A 20,075-nucleotide genomic window follows, 5' to 3' on the forward strand; every position below is an offset into this window, starting at 1 on the left:
GCAGCAACAACATAAATAAACTTTAATTCCGGTAGACAAAGAATAAATAACTGTTGAGTAGTTTCAGTGTGATTTATTACGACGAATACACAAAAAATATTAAAATAACTGAATATAAGTATAACTAAATATAGAATCAATTGTTATAACCAAATACAGACCGGAAGTTAGCTTTGGGCCAGCACGATGAAACCGTTTATACATGAGGGCTGATCGGTATCAGGTGTTGTTTACCTTCTGTCACATTACGTGGTTTTCTATCTGACCAGTGTGAGTTGATTAAACGATAAACTGACACGTTATCCCGTCCTACCGCGCTTAATTATTTACTCTCAGTTTATAATGTACGTTGTTGCCTGACTTCATTCTGTATATTTGTGGTGCGTACCATTGGAATGGAGTGCTGCTGGGAAGATGGAGAGATTCAACTAAAAGTAGGAAAGTGAAAAGTTTGAGCACCATGGTCAGGAATACTACATGATGCATCAAAACATGTTTTATATACGACAGTGAAATTACTAGTTGTACACATTGTGTTTATAGACCACTTTGATGTAAACAACGCTGGTTCAACACTGGTTCCGATCTGTGTCAGTTCTTTAACATCAATACGTTAGAATGAAATACAATTAAGCAAATATTTAGAATATAAATAATTAAAATGTCAGACAAATATCTTTATGACTTAATTACATGTTTAAGATTCTAGCTAATATGAATAAAATAAAAGAATGAATAAATAAATAAAAATGTGTGTTACTTGTTTACATCTACAATTCTGCAATTGACATATTTCACATTTAGATAAAAGATTTTATTGTCTTTTAATATTATGTCTTTTTTACACAAAAACGCACAATCCCTTTCGAGATAAATTAAGCTATATTTAAATACGGATCAATAACTTAAAATCTCATTGGCTCTGGAGGGTCGCACGGGAACCAATAACATTGAAATGAACGTTGGATCGCCATTTTTGGATTTAGCGATGAAATGTGTTCGGTTACAACTCGAATTAACGTCATTTTTTACAAACCTATCGTTTCACTTCAAGAAGCCGTTTATTGAACCACTGGAGCCATTTTGATTACTTGTGTGATGGTTGTTAGTTAACTAAGTGACTTTTGGAGCTTTTACACTTTGTGACCTACATGTGTACAACTTTGTCAAGAAAAATAGCTTGTGTTCGGCAGAATAAAGGAAGTTATGTGGAGTAGGCTAACGTTACTTGAGGGTGAGTAAATTATAAACCTATATACAGTAACGAGCAAATATTTACAAGCATGGATTTATAAGGTTTTCACAAACCTACAATAGCATTGGGCTTATAATAAGGTAGGAATTGACTGTGGTAGGGATACCTGACGGCAGGTGTAGTATTTGCTTTAGATCAGCAGATGGCAGTGTTAATCTGTAAATGCATCACAACATAGAAATACGTTTTGTGCAGACAGCCACGAGTTTACCCGCATTAAACGAGTAGTAAGCGATTAGTAAAATGAAGCCGGACACACATCCTTTATCCTTTATCATGTCTGCAGCGTCTCTGTTCTCTCGAGCAGCTCTCTGTTCATTAACTCCCATTTAAAGCTTTACATGTGCGCACTGATGAATTAGTGAAGGACTTTCTGATGAAAACCTTAGCAATGTTGAGCATGAGTGTGTGTGAGTAAGATTTGTGCTTTAGATTTATGTGGTCTTTTAATATCAGACCATGGATTTAGTGCGTAACACTAAGTAGACACAACGCTCTTTCAGCTGAGAGACCTTTTGCTCTTTTCATCTAGAAGATTTTGCTACACAACTTGCCTTGTGATTAATCTGCTCTTTGAAACACACATCGGGTTAGAGGTCAAGTGCAGGTGGAGAAAGAGCCGCTAATATAAGGTAAATCACATGCGTACACATAATTCCTGTCAGTATCAATTACATACCATATAATTAAATTGAATTAATTCAGATAATAGAGGCAATGACAATAAACTGAGGAAAATAAGAGCTGGAAATGCACACATTACTGTGCGAATGAAATCATAATTTTAGTGTATTAAAGGTACAGTTTGTAAGAATTTTGTAGTAAAATATCCAAAAACCACTGGGCCAATGTTATATAGATTTTTCATCTGAGTACTTACAATATCTTAAATGTTTCCAAATGCTCTTAAATCCTGACAAAGTGCCATTCTAAACAGTGGACCGGGCCGTTTGCCTGTCAATGGCGTCATTTCCGCGCTACCCTTTGTTATCGCCTTTACTGACGTAGCAACCGAATGATACTGTCGTAGAAAGATCCGGAAATAGTTTTTGCAAATGATGTGGGTACGTTCAAAATAACTTTTCCTAAGATTGATTTGAACACTTAAAATTGTGCAGTGTTATCACACCGTCGAATTGGACTATTACTGTATCATCTATGACTAAAAATTTAGTTTTAAACATTACATTACTCCCGTCTAATTCATTATGATGAAGTAAAATGATTTCACCAAACGCAACTTTATAAAACTTTATTACTTTACCTCTTCCGCTAACATGATTTCTCGTTCCCGTCTGATTGATGTATCAGCGGTACCATCAGCGGTGTAGTTGAAGAAAACATATCCCATCATTCCACGCTTCTACACAGCGTCATCAAGCTTCGTGACTTTTGTTGTTTTGATCCTGTGCCCTCCAGCGGTGATTTCTACAAACTATACCTTTAATGTGATGAATTAACCTGAACAAACACTCGGATCTTGTCGCACAAGTCAAGGCTGAGTCATACGCTGTGTCCGAAATCGCCTACTTCCATACTATATAGTAGGCGAAAATGAGTATGAGTCATGAATGTCCGAAACGTCAGTATGCAAAAAACAGTAGGCGAGAAATACCCGGATGGTCTACTCATTCCGCCGAGATTCGTGAGTGTGGATCGGATGGACACTTATATCTCACGATGCGACGGCAGCTGAGAAACGGTCAAATTTCAAAAGTAAATCAAATAAATATAGCGGGAAACTGTAAGAATGACGTCCGTTTTTATTGTAATTGAATTTCTCTTGACTAAATTCTGTTTTTATGAACGCTCACCTGTAGGTTGTCGTTAATACGTAATAGATCAAAGAGCATACGGGTCATATAACCATAGAACATGGCGGACGCATTATGGCTGTGTCCAAATTCCCCTACTTGCAGTCTTGGCCACTTGAGAGGGCGTAAACGCGACAGGAAAGAAGAGTTCAAATGTGTCCAATTGTAAGCTTTCCTGTAGCTCAGTGGTAAGAGCATTGCGTTAACAATGCAAGGTTGTGGGTTCGATCCCAGGGGATTGCAAATACCTATGTATAATGTATAGGATAAAGCAATGTCGGTTTGGATAAAAGCGTCTGCCAAATGCATAAATGTAAATGTGTCCAATATCTTAAAAATGCTTAACGCACACTAGACCCGCACTAGCTTGAATACCGCTTTGGAGCGGTATTAACGCTAAGCGAATCCCATCATGCATCATGTTCTGGATATATCATGAGATTTTTTGCTGGGGTCTCACGTGATGTCGGGGAAAGCTTTCAAGTGTATGTTATACTATACTTTTTAATGTTATATCTTTATTTATTCTTTGTTTGCCTAAACTGTGTTTTTATTTTGTTTTAGTTTTTTGTGTACAGCTGCTTTGATAAAATACAAATAAAGTGCTATAAAAATAAGTCTGACTTGACTATATAATTAGATATTACATATAATTTTAATGTAAAATGTAGTGTACATATTTTATTGGTGAAAACAAATAATATTAGCACCTATATACTAATTTTATCTCATAATTAGAAACACCACATTCATTAACATTATATGTTTGCACTTTCTAAGTGTGTCTCATTGGGTTAGAAATACATGCTCACTTGGGATCTTCACATCCACTAGAACACTAGGGCCAAAAACAGGAAATATGTCATGAAAGTGGTCAAGTGCAAAGACCGCAAGTGGGGGTATTTTGTACTCTTCTTTGTCCGAAATGTATTTATCCTACTCCCACTCATACTATATGGAACACACTGTTTTAACAGCCGATAGGTAGGTACTTCAAATTCAGTATGTACTGTCACAGTGTACAATTTCGGACGCAGCCACAGTCTAGTCATCAAACTAGACCAGGGCCCAGTTGTATAAACTGCTTAGACTAGTCTTACAAGTAAGTCACACATTTTTTCTTCAAAACTGGTCATACTGGTTATGTCGGTCAAACAAAAAGATAGATTGGTCTTATTAAAATCTAAAAAGATAAAAGTAAGACTTATTAGTCCTAACTAATTGTAAGTCAGTGAGACTAGTGGTTAAGACACAGTCATAATTTAGCAACTATGTTTATGCAACTGGCCCCAGAAGTCAAGTGTATGTGCGTGTCTGTGTTGGTAATTTATATATACAGGTTTTGTGTGAATTGAAGATTAAATACTTCATTTCCAGTAGTGGTCCTTTTAGCAAGATTTAGCACTGAAAAGAGCTTAGACGTGACATGCACGTACACACGCACAAATCTTATCTGGGGGGGTTTAACGCTGAAATGAGCTGGAACCACACCAGGAGACACGCACACACATACACAAAAGGGAGTTGGAGAGGAACCAGCGGACATGGTCAGCCAACGGTTGTCCTAGCTCTTATTTTACCAGTTCTGTGAGCTTTTGTGTCATCTCATGCAGGGTGTGGTGACCATTAAGACAACAAATCATTGATTTAGAATGTGGATATTTCAGCATGATTGTAGAGACGGAGAAGAAATTAAGGACAAGATGCTCTTTGGTAAAATGTGAAACAACAAAGTGGAGGCAACATACAAAACATGATTTAGAATTTTAAGGTGCAATCTGTAACTTTTGCCTCTCTGTTCAGTTGCTAAAGGAAGACTCAACATAGAAACGAAAATCCTTATTTACTCCCCATTAAGTTGTTCCAAACCCATATACATTTATTTGCTCTGCTGAACACACACACAAAAGATATTTGGAAGAATGTTAGCAACTGTCATTTCTGGGACATCATTGAGTACCAAGTCAATGGGTGTCGCTGTTGTTCGGTTATCAGCATTTTTCAGAATATCTTGTTTTCTTCTTTTGAAGGTCATAAAGGTTTGAAATTACAAGATAAATAATGACAGAATTTTCATTTTTGGGTGAACTTTAAGATGTATTAAGAAATCAGTCAGTAATCATAATAATATCAGTATGTAAAACAATAGTTCTACCCATTTAATTTTGTAATCCATTTGCAGTCTCGTTTCAGAGAACAGGCTGCTTGTATTTTTGTTAAAGTGCTATCTATTCTTTAGGGTCAAGCGTCTTTTTAGTTCTATACCTTTTTATTTTTGCGTTGGATTGCAGTTGTGCTTTACCAACATAATTACTTTCAGAAACATTTCAGATTAAGCAGCAAATTTGAAATAAACACTCCTTTGTTTAGTCTATTATGTGACAGGGTGAAAATGTTATGCTTGACAAATGTAGTTAAGCATAAAAAACAACAAATTACAGACTTTGAATGACTTTCAACTAAAATGTCATGGTGCTAATACAATTTTTGCACACTTCATTAAATGCTTTTTTATGTCTGGAAGTACTGTTATTCGTAGTTATTGAGGAGCAAATCATCTCACAGATGCCGTTGGTAAAGAGCTGCGTTTAGCCTCATCCAAATTATTCACCTGTCATAAGCTCCTCAGAACATCAGTTTGAGTGAATCAAATAAATAAATTTGTACTAAAATGTGAATTGTATGTACGTTTTGTGTTAAAGCAGGCGAAACACACATGGTTTCTGCCAATCTCATATTAATCTTGAGTACCCATAGAGTAGTATTGCATACTTCGTATCTTCGAAGAGTATTTAGTTTGATCACATTTATAAAAGATAGATGCAGCTTTACGATTGTTTCCCAAAACATACGGAGCGTGGGGGGGGGAGGGGTGGGCTGAACCAAAGCACGTGCTCACCCATCGTCAACAAGACACAGACATCTGTTTCATGCTCTGCATGCGGTTCATGTCCGGCATCTTATATCGCTTGGACGCTCCATATATCAGTTTCAAACAATCTCCAAATCCAGCGTTATATCCACAGTTTATGTAACATCATCAGCCAAATGCAGTGAACAAACAAACACCTGAACTTCGTATGCTTTCTCTCTCTCCTCCACACAAGTGAAAATGACGTCTGCGCATGCTCCTTCTCCTGCTCTCCTGTGGCCGTGCCGCATGCTTTTCTGGGAGAACTGTCCAATAAGGAACTAAGACATGTTGTTACGAAACAGTTTTATATGTTCGAAAAAAAACGTTCAGAAACCTGTACGATCACTGGGGAAGTGTATTGAGCACAGAAATACTACATTATAAGCCCAACTCGTTTTATGACAAATTGACCATGTTAAGCATGAGAAGACGGCACGTTTAACATTGTTAAGAAGTCCGAATGCATCACACATCGTTGCAGGGCCGCTTTAAGATGGTATAAGTTGTCCGAGAGCAATGAGTCATTCTCTTCCGACCACAGGCCATTCTTTAAGGCTGATGATAAAGTCTGGAGGTGTCTGGAGAGTAGAGGTGACTGCTGAATATGACCTCCTTCCCTCTCTCACACACACTCTTGGTCTCATTCAGCAGTAAGCACGAGGGAGGTTTGATTTTATCCGGCACCTCCATCAGCCCTTGCTTTGGGCTCTCGTTTCTGAAAGGTTCAGATGTTATCTCTACTATCTCTATTGCTTCTTCAGCCAATCTCTTGACCTCCATCAGCCTAGCAGCATCTCTTGTCTCCTTTCCCTTCCTTATCTGAAAAAAATGCAAAAGTTTTAAGGATAGTTCAGAAATGTTCTTTACTTATGTTCTTTGCGAAGACTGATGAGACCTTGTTGATAAAATTACATGTTTGCAGATTACGTTGCATCCTATTCTTGTTAAGAAACACCAACTTGGAAAAGATTGATGTATAAAGTGACCAGTCACAGTTGTTTAGGTGAACTTGAACTTTGACCAATAAAAAAATCTGTGTACTTTTGCCTCACAAAATTTTATTAAGTTAGATTACAGTTTGTCAAATGTGTTATATGCACTAACTTGACTGTGGACATGATGTTTAAGGATGAAATCTTATCTACACGAGACTAAATGCTTGGCATTTAAAAAAAGATATGTTTCTAAATTCCAATGTAGCTTGTTGTGTAAACAAAATAACATGGAAAAGATTTGTAAGATTTGTTACGGCATTGAGTCACGTCTGATGACTTATCTTGACTTAAAATTCATTTTCTTATTCATTAATGGCTGACAATCACAATTTAAGTGTGCAAAATCTGCCAAACTGATTCAAAAGTCTAAGATAAAGTAGATGGATGGATTTATAAAGAACCCAATCAGTTTGAACGTCAGACAGTCTTTTCTTCAATGATGTGTTATAATTTCTGGCTTTTTCTCAAATGTCAGCATACTCAACATGAATCATCTTTCTCCTTTTCACTCTTTTTCAGTCTTTCCATTTAATTCTCAGTAATCCAGATCTGTATTTTCCAACCACATCTTCATTCCTTTAAAGGGGTCATATGACACAGGTAAAATGAATATTATAATTTGTTTTATATGTAATGTGTATACACGATTTTCGTTCAAAAACGCTGTATTTTGTACACACTGTGCATGTTTGTATCTCCTCTTTGCCCTGCCTCTCTTAAACACTCTGAAAAGCGAGGTGTGCTATGATTGGCCAGTTACTGCAAGCGTGTGATGGAAATGTAACGCCTCTTACCATATTTGGAACATCAGCTTCCAAAGCAATTGTACTGACAGGTACGGCCACCTTACTTACATATACATTTGCCTTATACATGCATGGGCAACTTAAAACACTCCAAAGACACAGAAAAACACATCTTCTCGCGAACCTTTTAAATTCTTCTACGTCCCTGGTCTTGTCTCCTCCACTCTAATCAACATTTTTTTAAGATGTGAAACAAAAACAGGCAGTTGCTCAGCCTTGATGATAGTCTAATAGTTCTCCATCACTGTCGGCCCACATGCGGCGTTCCAACGCTGAGGCACCATTTGAAAGTCGTTTCTCTTCTAACCTTTGCTGTTAAAAGAGAAACGTTTAAAGGCTTTTTGAGAGCCTATCCTCATTCGTCACTGGGTGTGAAATGTCCTCTTAAAGTATATTGGACCGTGGACAGATTCATGCCATCCCCCGCCAGAAGACAAGCCCCATTTCTGAGATGATACAAGAGCAGCCATTTTCAGAACACAACACGCCCGTAAGTGAATGTATCACTATCCATAAGTCTAGCGCTGAGATCAGAACAGAAGATAAGAGGAAATGGTTTCAACTTAACCTTGAATAACCTCATCATACACTTACACAGTTCCACTACATTGTGTCTTTTACTTGAGAGCACTCTATAGTAGGATGTGGGTGTGTTTTCCAGGGTTTAGTTTCAGCATGCTAATGTAATGTGAGTGTATGGACAGTTTGTCCTGAAATTTTGTGAGGTTAACCTTCAGATGTTGCCATAAAAAACAGAGCACAGAACGGAACAGCAGAAATGCTTTTAAAGTGATGATGGTACTACTTTGCATGCACAGATAAGTCCGAAACATCCGCAAAACAGCAGCTTTCACATATTCAAGTAAAACATGAATCGGTCTTAATAGACTCTGTCCTTAGATATAAGATGTAATTTTAATAGTAACAGGGTTGAAGGGAAAAAAATGCTGCAATAATTTACGATTCTGCACCCACTTTTAATTTAGTCAGTAAGCCAGATTGTGGCTAAAATTATGCACCATTATTGAAGCTATTTTTAGCTTTTTCCTGACTATCCGTAACTAGGATATTTACAGTACAGCTTCAAGTTTGTTGAAAACAACACTGTATTATTTATTCAAATAAGTTTGTTTACCTTGTGCACCTTATTTGCCTAACAGTTTCTTTCTGAATGATTGAAGGTTGTGTTTCCAAACCAGCCACATCATCACAGGTGTCACAGCCAATTTCGTCCCCTATCAGTTCACCTCCAGTGAAGAGACAATGGGACGCTGCGAGACCTGGAGAGCAATATTTCAGAATATTATATATTCACTTTAGAATCTATTGACTGATTCTTTCTTTTTGTCATTTACATCATAATAGCAAAGCCACTGGTCATGCACGGTTCCTTGCTCTAATAGGGGACAATTGTGCCTGAATGGGCACAGGGTATTCCGGCAGCAATTACTGGCTCACTTCATGACAATGAATATAAATGAAATTGTAGCGTGGCAGAAATAGAGTATCAATGCTACACCTCCCATTGTTATTACAGGATGGTGGATTCATGTTTGCAGTAGTTTTGACGTTTGAGTATACAGATTATTTGCAGGTGAATGCATGGGTAGTATTAGGATAGTAAAAAATGTGTTGCAGCAGGCGTGGGGTTTTTACAGTGCTTGAAGGGTTAGTTTACCTAAAGAAAAATTTGCAGCTCATCCAAAATTTAGGTGATTGTTTCTTCAGTACAACAGTTTTTTTTGTTGAAACTGTGGTCCTTGTTGCCTTATAAAATAGTCCTCAGATGACTTTGAAATTTCAGAAAGCAGTAACAGTCAACACAAAAGTAATCTCCAAAGCTTCTTAGGGAATCTTAAATATAGCCATTTAGATCAGACATTGCAATGGAGGAATGAAAAGCAATGCTATTTCTCTTTTTCTGAAACAACCCTTTCAAAGCTGAAAGAATGCTGTTGTGTCTTATATTGATGCATTTACTGATCCATTGACTGAAATTACCGATATTAATGATATAAATAATTTCAGTTCCTTATACAGACCAATTGAAATGTCGAGAGCCACAGAACTTGCACTTCAGAACTTTCATTTTACACAGCACCATGAATTACATTTTCAGATAAAAATCTTTTTGAAGATTCTTCTGTTCTGCTGAATAAACAATGTCATTTACATCTTCATTGGCCTGGATATGACTAAATTAACCACAAATGTTAATTTATTGGTGATCTAATGCGTTACAGGAATTAAGTATAAGGTGTTTCTTCACGCTCCATAGATCACATTTTCTTTTGTAACGTTTTTTAGTTACAAATATAAAAGATAAAAATATTAAAGTAAACAATGACATGCTTGAATAATGTTTTAAATTATAAGGAAAAAACTGTATTTTAATTAAAATATAGGTGGGTCAAAGACGTAAAAATGTCCCCATCAAAATAAATTTACAAAAGTTATTTTATGTCTATAGAAAGCACATTCAATGTAAGTAAAAAGTCTACTTTATGGTAAGTTTTTGGAGAATAGAATGTCAAAATTTGGTTGAAATAATGTAACATTGTCATTTAGTGTAAAACAATATTTATGTACAAAAATGCTTATTCTGACTTATACATATTAAAATATATTAAAGAACAAGCAGCATTTGACATTTTATTTTATTGTACTTTAAATTAAAAAAAATCTTATTTTCTTTGACAAATAGGCAAAACCTAGGATACTGGCAAATAATAAATGTAAAATTACAAATAATTAGCATTTGGGGTGAAAGTAATTAGTCTTTTAATATATAATATAAACATTTTTGTTGTAAATATGCCTGACTAGATTGTTACACTGAATGACATTTTAGTGGGCGTCTTCTGTAGATCAGGGAAAAATGTTTGAAAACAAAAAGAAAAACAAAAAATGCAATTACATTAAACAGATTGTTTTTTTTAAACAATATTAATTTAAAGCAGTATTTCACTTATTTTTCGTCTTTGACCCAGGTATCAATAAAATGAATGGATAAAATGTTTACATTAAAATATTAATTTAACATATTGTCACTGTCCACTCCAAAATCTAAAATGTCCGAATTGAGAGAAAAAATGGAGAGACAAGGTTTTAGGACAGCAGCGATATGTTATATAACCCAGTCAACACTGCATAACATATACAACAATTGACACATTCTTTGATTTTATTCCTTGAATAAAAGTAATATAAAGCATGTTTAAATACATTTATTTAAAATGTTTAGTATCGAAGTGATTGTTATGTACAGTGTGTGGTATTGACATTCAACTGTGATGTCAAAAAGGTCACTTTGTGTTATGCACCACCTATAGGTGGTCCCATATAAACTCAGTTATCTAGGAAGCTTGGCAGTAATTTAATCCACTTTAAATGCGGTTAACTCTTAACACTCAATTCTTAAATTCCTCTTTCTCTGCATTCTTTGGCTTTGACAGCCTTTCCCAAGGGGAGAGAGAAAGCATTAGAAGGAGGGAGAGAGAATGAGAGAAAAAGAAGATAAGAGAGATGCTTAGCCTCTGACATCCCTCAGCCGAGGATGCAGTGTCAATCAAATCTTCATAGAAAGCAGCATGTGTGCGTCTATTTTGTGTTTCAATGGCAGTTGGGCTAGGTCTATTAATGTTTGAAATGTACATGCAATGCCTGACATTACATCTGATTACTGAAATATAAGAAACGGATCATTCATTATTCCAACACTAATACAAGATAGAGATTCAGTTGACCTGGTCCTGAATGTATGCGATGTTTGCTCTGTTTATGAGGCAAAGCTTTAAAGTTGATGTGGATCTCACTATTTAAAAGGCTCGTAAGTCAGCCAAATCATGTTTTTCATAAATCCAGTAATGCCAACCAATTTCTAAATAGGTTAGGTTTTGTAAATATCATTACCTTATATAAAAACCATTGCGTATGAGAAGTCCTTATGAATATAACATCTAAATGTCGTCTGAGTGTCTTTGGTTTTTTGAGGATTTGTGTGCTCATGTTTGTGATAGAGTTTGGACATTTTACTCTTCATTTCTCTACTAAGGGAGCATGCAGGTTCCAAACAGGTTCAACCACGTGTACAGTAGGTGACAGACATATTACTAAATGAATATTACATCGATCAAAACGTCTAATATCTTAATGTAAATGAGGTATATAATGAAGCCGACTATTCTTCTAATTCAATACTGAATTAACGAGCCTGAAGTTTTCGCATTAAACACAATAGGTTTGAAATATAAATTACCATAAAATCTCTCTCCCTGTAATTTTCATTAGAGCGAAATTGAGGTGTGCTTTAAGAAAAGGTCAGTTTAAAGAAAGAGTCACTCGGCAGATTCAAATCAACCTGCCTGCATTAAAACCCCCGAAGACAGGTGACACATTAAAGGAATAACACATCTCTTTTAAGCTTACCTCAGATAACTCCTGATCTGCTGGCTCACTGGTGTTTATATTTGTCATAAAACAGTGATTGCATTTGCGGTGAGCCGGGCACACGGTAAGCAATAATATTTACAGCCCTCTGTAGTCTATTAAAGGAACAGCCTTGGAGGATAAGGGCACGCAGGCAATCAATAATCTGGATGAGGCTGAGATCCGATTGGCTGTAAAACAGACTGAACAAAACATTAAACAACAAGACAAATAAGCCAGATATGAGATATATTAAGTTCTTTCATGGCTGTAAGGCAATGCTGTAAAAACATAACAATGTGCTTTGTAGTGTGTGTCTGTACACTGCAAGACAACATTTTCATAATCAGTATTAACTACCGTATACTAGACGGTTCCAGCAGCAACAACATAAACGTTATGGGGCTCAAACTTAACTTCCGGTAGACCTCCACAAATAAAAATTAAATAATATATCAAGACATTTTGTTTATTAGCATACAGGTTTATGGTTACAAAGAATGGGAAAAGAAAAGCTTTTGTTTTTATTTGAATACTTTATTTATAATTCTGTATATTCTATGAAAAAAAATAATTAAATTGCACCGTTTCCTGTTTCAGTAAATCACCTCTGTCCTTCTGCAACTTCATATCTCATTATTTTGTCATTATTATTAGTCACCCGTATGTTTGTCACTGGGTTTGTATAACTCTAACCATTAACCATGCTTGTAAACTTTGTCACTTGTAAATTGCTTGCTTTTCCTATAATTTTACGGCTTTTGACCGTATTTTCAAAAATAACGTAGAACTAAAAAATCCTATAAACATAAAGAATCAGAAATTTTCCCGCAGCTGGGGCACCAGAAATAAACCGTAAAATCAGGCTTTATTCCTGTTAAATTACATGTTTCCCATAGGTTTGTGTCTTTTTCTGTAATTTTACGGTGTTTTATATTTTTTTAAATACAAAATTCTGTAAAATGTTACAGGACAACTGCACTGTGGTAACTGCACACATGGAAATTCTAAATGTTAACTTTCTCCATGTTACTTCGACTAAAAAATGTAGAAGTTTTATTCTTCAAAAAAGTCTGTTGGTTGTGTCATCTGGTACACCGGTCAAGAGATCCCTGTGTGATGCATCATGGTCCAGATAGCACAGAGAATAAACATCATTCTTACATGTAGTAGCTTATCAACTTTGTGGCAATACAAAGGGAGTTGAAAATGTATGATTCTCTTACTGTAACTCATACTGTACACCCTTTGTGAAAATATGAGCTTAATTTATCATTCAAATGTGACGACCCACTTAACTAATTCTGTCATCTGGTGATTAGTTATCAATTATGAAAATCTGGAGGCTGGAGCTACTGTCTGTGTTATAATAGATGACAGGAGGTCAGATTCTCTTCAGTTGAAAATCTTCAGGCAGCTCATGCTTTTTTTGGGTCACGGCTCTGGAGTTTCAGGTTTTGGGCTGTTACTACTAATGCACACTGATGGGCTTCTCATGTGCTTGTCATGTTTGAGGGTCTGTGCGTGTCAAGGATTTTCTTGCAGTATTCTGTCTACTAAGCTGAAGCACTCACAAATGTGCATGGTAGAGGAATTGCACTCACAAACTCTCATATTAAACTATTGATCCATCTGTCAAATGAGGGCATAAATAAGATGTGTGTGTGTGTGTTGCTGCAGCTGTGCAGATAGTCATCAGTTTGTTCTGGTGTGTATATATTTGAAATGACAGCAGCTCCTGAAACACGCTCTGCAGCGACACTTTTTATGGACAAAGCAACTATATATTCTCTCTCTCACACACACACACACACACACACAAACAGAAAACATCTCTAATACAAATACAAACATGACATGGTGGCTCCAAAGACAAAGAGTACAAATCAAAAACAAACAAATAAGAGATCCTGCCATAACCCTCAATAGAACAAACATGTCCACAGAAACATGTTTATCTTCTATAAACAACAGCCATGTCCTCTCTGTTTAAACTGCAAACAAAGACATGGCCATGCTAGAAAAAGTTAACCTAAAACTCTAAATGGAGACTCACTGCACGTGGCACACACTGGCACATGAAAACATATCAACTTTCAGTCATTCAACAAAAAATATACATATTAGTTCATAAATTATGAACCATGTATGAATGAATGATTGGGGTTTGTCTCGCTGTGCAACCATTAAAAATCTGAATTGATACCGACGCAACAACAGACAATAGAATGCATTAGAACCCATTATGATTTTTGTTTAAATCCAGACCGGATATGACGTGGTGCGCTGCGACAATCCCATTAAAACAAGTCGTGTGTTAGACACGGTGTAGACACAGTGTTAATTTTAAACCTTTATGAATTTCTTTATTCCGCAGAACCATAGGTGTAACGGTACGGGTATGCATACTGAACCGACACAGGTATAATTCCAAATGAAGTCATCATTCCTATGTTGGGCAAAGCCATTATGTATGCATATTCCCGTGACAACGAAGCATGGTTTCCGCCATCATGTCGCTTTTTTTTTTTGCAAATAAACACACATTTTATGTTTTAAAAAGTTATGAAAATATGCTTTATAATAAACACTTATATATATTAAATTTTTATATACAACGGACATCATGCTGCGTTGTCATGGGAACATGTCAGCTGAAGATAATGAGGAAATTATTCGCAGTCACTCACGTTTGCCAAGTGCATTCCAAAGGCCTACATAATGGTGCTCACATGCCCTGTTCACTACAAAGTCTAAACTCCAAGGGCTCTGTCCTTCGAAGGGAGTAGGGCATAGGAATGATGACTTCATTAGGAATTTTATCCTTGACGGATACAAATACGGGTACCGTTACACCTCTATGCAGAGCACAAAATATATTTTAAAGAAAGTTGGTAACTAACCAAAACTGGCACCCATTCAATTTTATTGTATGGAGTTTTATGCAGAAGAAAGAAAGTCATACAGGTTTGAATTGACAAGAGGGTGAGTAAATGATGACCGAATTTTTATTTTTGGTGGAACTATCACTTTAAAAACGAATGCATGTTGTTATATATGATTATTATGTATTTCTCCAGCCTCTGTTAAGCAGGGTGAGTTTTATGTTTACTCTTTTGAAATCCTGGATTTGGATTTTTTTGCACAGCAACGTAGGATAGGATTGGAGCAATAACATTGTGTTAGTGGATTATGTTGGCAGTGTGGTATTGGGATTTCTTCCTTATAGGATTTGCCAACATCTGTTCCAATGTTCCCACTGAAATTTTGGAGAATTGCAGCCTGCATTTCAAACGTTGTCCTGCATGCATGTGTGTGCATTTAACACAAAATGGGGACAAACAGGGCAAGTGTGATTGTGTTTGTTTACAACAGTTTGGAATAGAGTTTGTGTGTATGTGTGTGCATGCGTATACGCCCTCTCTCGCACATAACATGGGTGGATTAGCCTAAATGGAAATTCTCTGTTCTGCATGGCTCTCAAGGCTCTGGCTTTGTACAGGGGCCCTTATCTAAAGCAGGTTTCAGAGAGTAGATTCTTTTATTAAGCCCTTATTTCTGCCTCCCTTTCGTTATTCCGCAAATTCAAACGTCAGAACAGGTCTATTCAACCCTCTGCGTCTCGCGGGGCTCGAAATGACATGAACACTAAGAGAAATCCTCAGGAGTGGATTATTATTTTACAGAGTATTGTACAGGCAGAGGGAGCTTTTTAAAGATGCTCAACAGGGAGTAGAGTGGCCATGCTTTGAAGTTTAGACCTAAGTTAAATTAGCTTTAATAGTGTGAAGGTTTTTGTGTGTGAGTGTGTGTGGTTGGAGGCTTGTTCTCAGTGATTTGTACACATCTCTTTAGATTTTCTCTTGGTATTAATTATCCTTTTGCTTTTAAACTCATGAAAAATAACTTCACTGTGAGCCCTGGTTATTTCACGCCTAATTTAGTTTTTGATGGTTGAGTAAATTAGAATATAAGGCCATAATTTGACATAATTTGTTGAACCATCACTTTATTACTTTTTTAATGTCCGAAAATCATTTTTTCGCCACAAACTGTTAAAGCAACACTAGGGAGTTTTTCGACCTTAATATAATGTCTCGTAACCTCGGTGTGCGGGTAGGTAAATAAGCCCCACCCATCATCTGCCTTACGGCATACATCAAAGTTTTCTCGAAGCCAAGGGGAAGTTAGCCAACAGCTAACAATAATACAAAACAATCTAGTTCAACGCAACTCTCCAAACCATCACCGTGCCAGAGTCAGCAAAACAAAAAACATAGAGGTGAAAAGAGAGAGTGATCCGACACGAGACCGAACAAGAATCAATATCTGACAGACTTACACTCGGTGGCGCAAGCTGCTAGAGGAAATGAGATGCAAAATGGACGGAGCCTTGCCAACCTGCTACTGGTTTTATATAGTCTTTGTGTAAATATTTTCTTACTGTCCTGTACTTTTGAGCATATTAGTTATTAGGCTGTACTCAGGTTGTTTATTGGTGGACTACCAATACTGGTTCACAATTTATAACTGTAAGGTAGACTAGAGATAATGTAACGTTGCCGGGTCTCAATAGCTTACTTAGTATGATCATGCCTTGTCACAAATTGTGGTTATGCTTGTAAACGATGACTAGCAAACCACAATATGTTGGCCCAACCAGACCTGAAGCTTCTGACAACGACTTCTCCCTTGCCAATTCTATTGATGAGGGACCTTCTTTCTCAGGGGAAAGCGGGGGTCTGGCATCAGACACCAGATCTCTGGAACCTCCACGTCTGGCTCCTTGACGAGTCTTGAGCGATCTGCCACCTGCAGTTGTGAACACCATCACTCAGGCCAAACTCCTTCCACCAGGCACCTGTATGCCTGTATGAAGTGGCGCCTCTTCTTGTCCTGATGTTCTAACGCGGGGCAGACCCAAAGAGTGGGACCTTAACGGGTCCTTGAGGGTCTAGGAAGGGCTCCGTTTGAGCTCCTGGGATAAGCCAGTCTACCTCATCTCACGATGAAGATGGCCTTCTAAGTGTCGCTCGCCTCTGTCAAGAGGGTAGGGGATCTGCATGCACTCTCTGTGTCCACAAGTGCCTTGAGTGTGCGCCGGGTGACTCCCACGTGTTTCTTTGACCCTGGGCGTAGTGGTTGGTGTACCAAGCCCATATTAGTTAGAGTTATTCCTGATGAGGTTGGCCCCTATACGTGAGCTGGTGCTCCTTACATAGTGACTCCCCCCTTGGGCCGTCTTGTCTGACGTTTTTCTCACTCTTCGGTTACCCTGTTGGTGAACCTGTGACCTCCCCTCGGTGGCCTTCCACCTCTTCTGTGCACCCCTAGGTTGGGGCCCCGCACTAATATTCCCATGATGATAGGTTCTCAAGATCAAATCCCCCCAAGTGACCGAGTACAAAACACCGTTTACACGCACCTCTCATTGTTACTGACTAGAAATATGAACATAAACATTTGTCTGTAATTATTATTTTTTGTCTGAAAAAACAGAAACATTAAATATATAAATGATTATAAACAACAACAGCTTTATTGGGCATTCAGTTGTATTAAAATACAGCAAGTTCCAAGAGTAAACCCAAGTACAGTGTGATGACGTCACTAACATTCTAATTACCACGTAAAGCCACTTTGCACTATAGTGACGGGTAATATTAGATAATGACAGATTTTTTACAAGCCTGTCCGTCGAAATGACGGACAATAAAAAGTGTAACGCAACTGCTGTGTATGCTATTCTTTTCAATGCACTATGGTGAAATGATAGAGATCCTTCAACCATTGATCAATGGACAGACCTTCTATATAGTTCCAATAAAATGTTACTACACATGTTGGAAGAACTAATCAAATGTCAAAAAAAAAGTGATATCCTATGATAAATTTATAGAAATTAAGGCCAAAACACGCCTTTCATGGTCATTGGAATTTGTTTTAAGATAATTGATGATATAGATGTCGTCAAGTTTTTTTTCAGGAATTTCTAATCACCTCACATTCTCAGATACTATAAAAGAATGTTCCATTAGTTTTTGGCATTTAAAACAGATATCTGAGATGTTTGGATTAACTATTCAGGGGTAATATACAGTATAGTAAGTAGGTATTACCCAGTTGTGTTAGATTCATTTACATCTGGTTTCATTTCAACATTCTGGTTGGTTTATTCATGTTTTAAGCATGTTTTCAACAAGGAAACAAAAATAGTGAAGTCAAAGTAGTGTAAGACTTCATATTCAGATTCAAGATGTGTCCTACATAATCCATACACAATCATGCTTCTCCGGTAATATCTTATTATAGGGACATACATTATACATACATATATTTTAATGGGAACAAAGCCCATCTGCTGACCACATAACTGACTCCAGGCAGGCCAAAGAATTTGATATTATATATATAGGACAGCCAACCCAATTCTATTGATGAAAAAGCAAAACCGAAAATGTTTTTGCCAATGATAACAACCTAAATTATATGTTTATATATATATATATATATATATATATATATATATATATATATTTAGATATTATATTTTTTGTTCTGTTTCACACAAAAGCAGATATTTGAAAGAATGTAGGACAGCAAAAAGTTCTTGGACACCTTTGACTACCATTGTAATTTTTCCTACTATGGTAGTCAATGGAACTGTTTGGTTACAAGCATTTGTCCAAATGTCTTTCTCTGAGTTCAATGAAACAAAGAAATGTATACTTTTGGAACAACTAGACAGTAAGTAATTCATGACAGAATTTTCATTTTTGGGTGAACTTTCCCTTTGAACTGTAATTTTTTGCTTTACACATACACGTTTTCCTAGTTTTCAAAGTTGTTTCGGTTGACATTAGACTATACAAACAGTGCAGGAGCCCCTTTAACTAAGCTTGTTTTTTAATGTCATTTACAGAAGCTAATAACATACCTTTTTATGTGGTTGCTTCTCGGAGCTAATGTATGCGGCAATAATGGCACGATTTTCTGCATGGCTACCGGAGTCCCGTCGCTGTTGTTGGTTAACGGAAAGGCAGGCCATTAATGCGGCAGGATGCTAAGGTTAAACACACTCATCTATTAACCTGCCGTCACCGGTTTTGTTCCGCCTTGACGATCAGCGGCACAGATAATTAGCCAGAGCACGGCACCGAGCTTGCGCTAAATTAGTTCTCTAAACAAACAATGGCAAAGCAGACACCCCCACCCACAGGGAGGAAGGAATATTCATTTTTAAATATATGTGTTAGGGAAAGAGGCGGGCGCGTGTTAAGTAGCGATTTAAAATAAACAGTTTTGTTTTTTCTTTATGGTAACACATTGATCTTTGTGTACTTTATACAGTACACACACACACACACACACAATGACTCTCATTAGCCATCATTGACAAAGCAGGAAACAAAGCAAAAGGATTATTACCATAAAAGAGGTTAATACTAATACAGTTCACACAGTAGAGCTTTTCTCAGCGGATCTAGTATTCAGGCTTTGTGTATGTATGTTGGTTTCATGTGCTCATTCATCAGTTAAGGCACATAAAACCACAAAACACTTGTCCAGAAGGCCTGAGTATAATTTTCTTGATGAAATTTAACATGGGGAGACGAATGAAGCTGAGGATGGTTAAAGCTGAATTGTCAGATGTATCAGTGACCTGCGATGGTGCCGGTCTCATACAAAAGGGAACGCAGGGGTGTCAACTTATTACCAGGCGCTAGACAGCGACCATGAGAGAGTGTGCCTTTGTGACGGGTCGATGATAATTTTTTTAACATTTCTTTATGTTAAGTCATTTATAATTCATTTTGTGTCAATCGGCGCTCATATTTGCTGAGCTTTCAGAGATGTCCATCA

General features: G+C 36.9%; 1 protein-coding gene across 6 annotated transcripts in view; it reads left to right on the forward strand.

Annotated features, from left to right (window-relative positions):
• The first annotated feature begins 1,015 nt into the window (after nucleotides 1-1,015).
• Nucleotides 1,016-20,075, forward strand: part of ndst3 (N-deacetylase/N-sulfotransferase (heparan glucosaminyl) 3) — a 135,921-nt gene continuing 116,861 nt past the window's right edge. Inside the window, exons 1-3 of one of the 6 annotated variants that reach the window (XM_056737950.1) lie at nucleotides 1,016-1,234; nucleotides 1,788-1,887; nucleotides 7,498-7,578. The gene's annotated coding sequence lies outside the window, so the exon portion shown is untranslated. The remainder of the gene's footprint in view (nucleotides 1,235-1,787; nucleotides 1,888-7,497; nucleotides 7,579-20,075) is intronic. The other 5 variants (XM_056737968.1, XM_056737943.1, XM_056737958.1 and 2 more) reach the window with 5 other exon arrangements.

The sequence above is a fragment of the Triplophysa dalaica genome, chromosome 2, assembly GCF_015846415.1.
Source record: "Triplophysa dalaica isolate WHDGS20190420 chromosome 2, ASM1584641v1, whole genome shotgun sequence".
Taxonomy (NCBI): domain Eukaryota; kingdom Metazoa; phylum Chordata; class Actinopteri; order Cypriniformes; family Nemacheilidae; genus Triplophysa; species Triplophysa dalaica.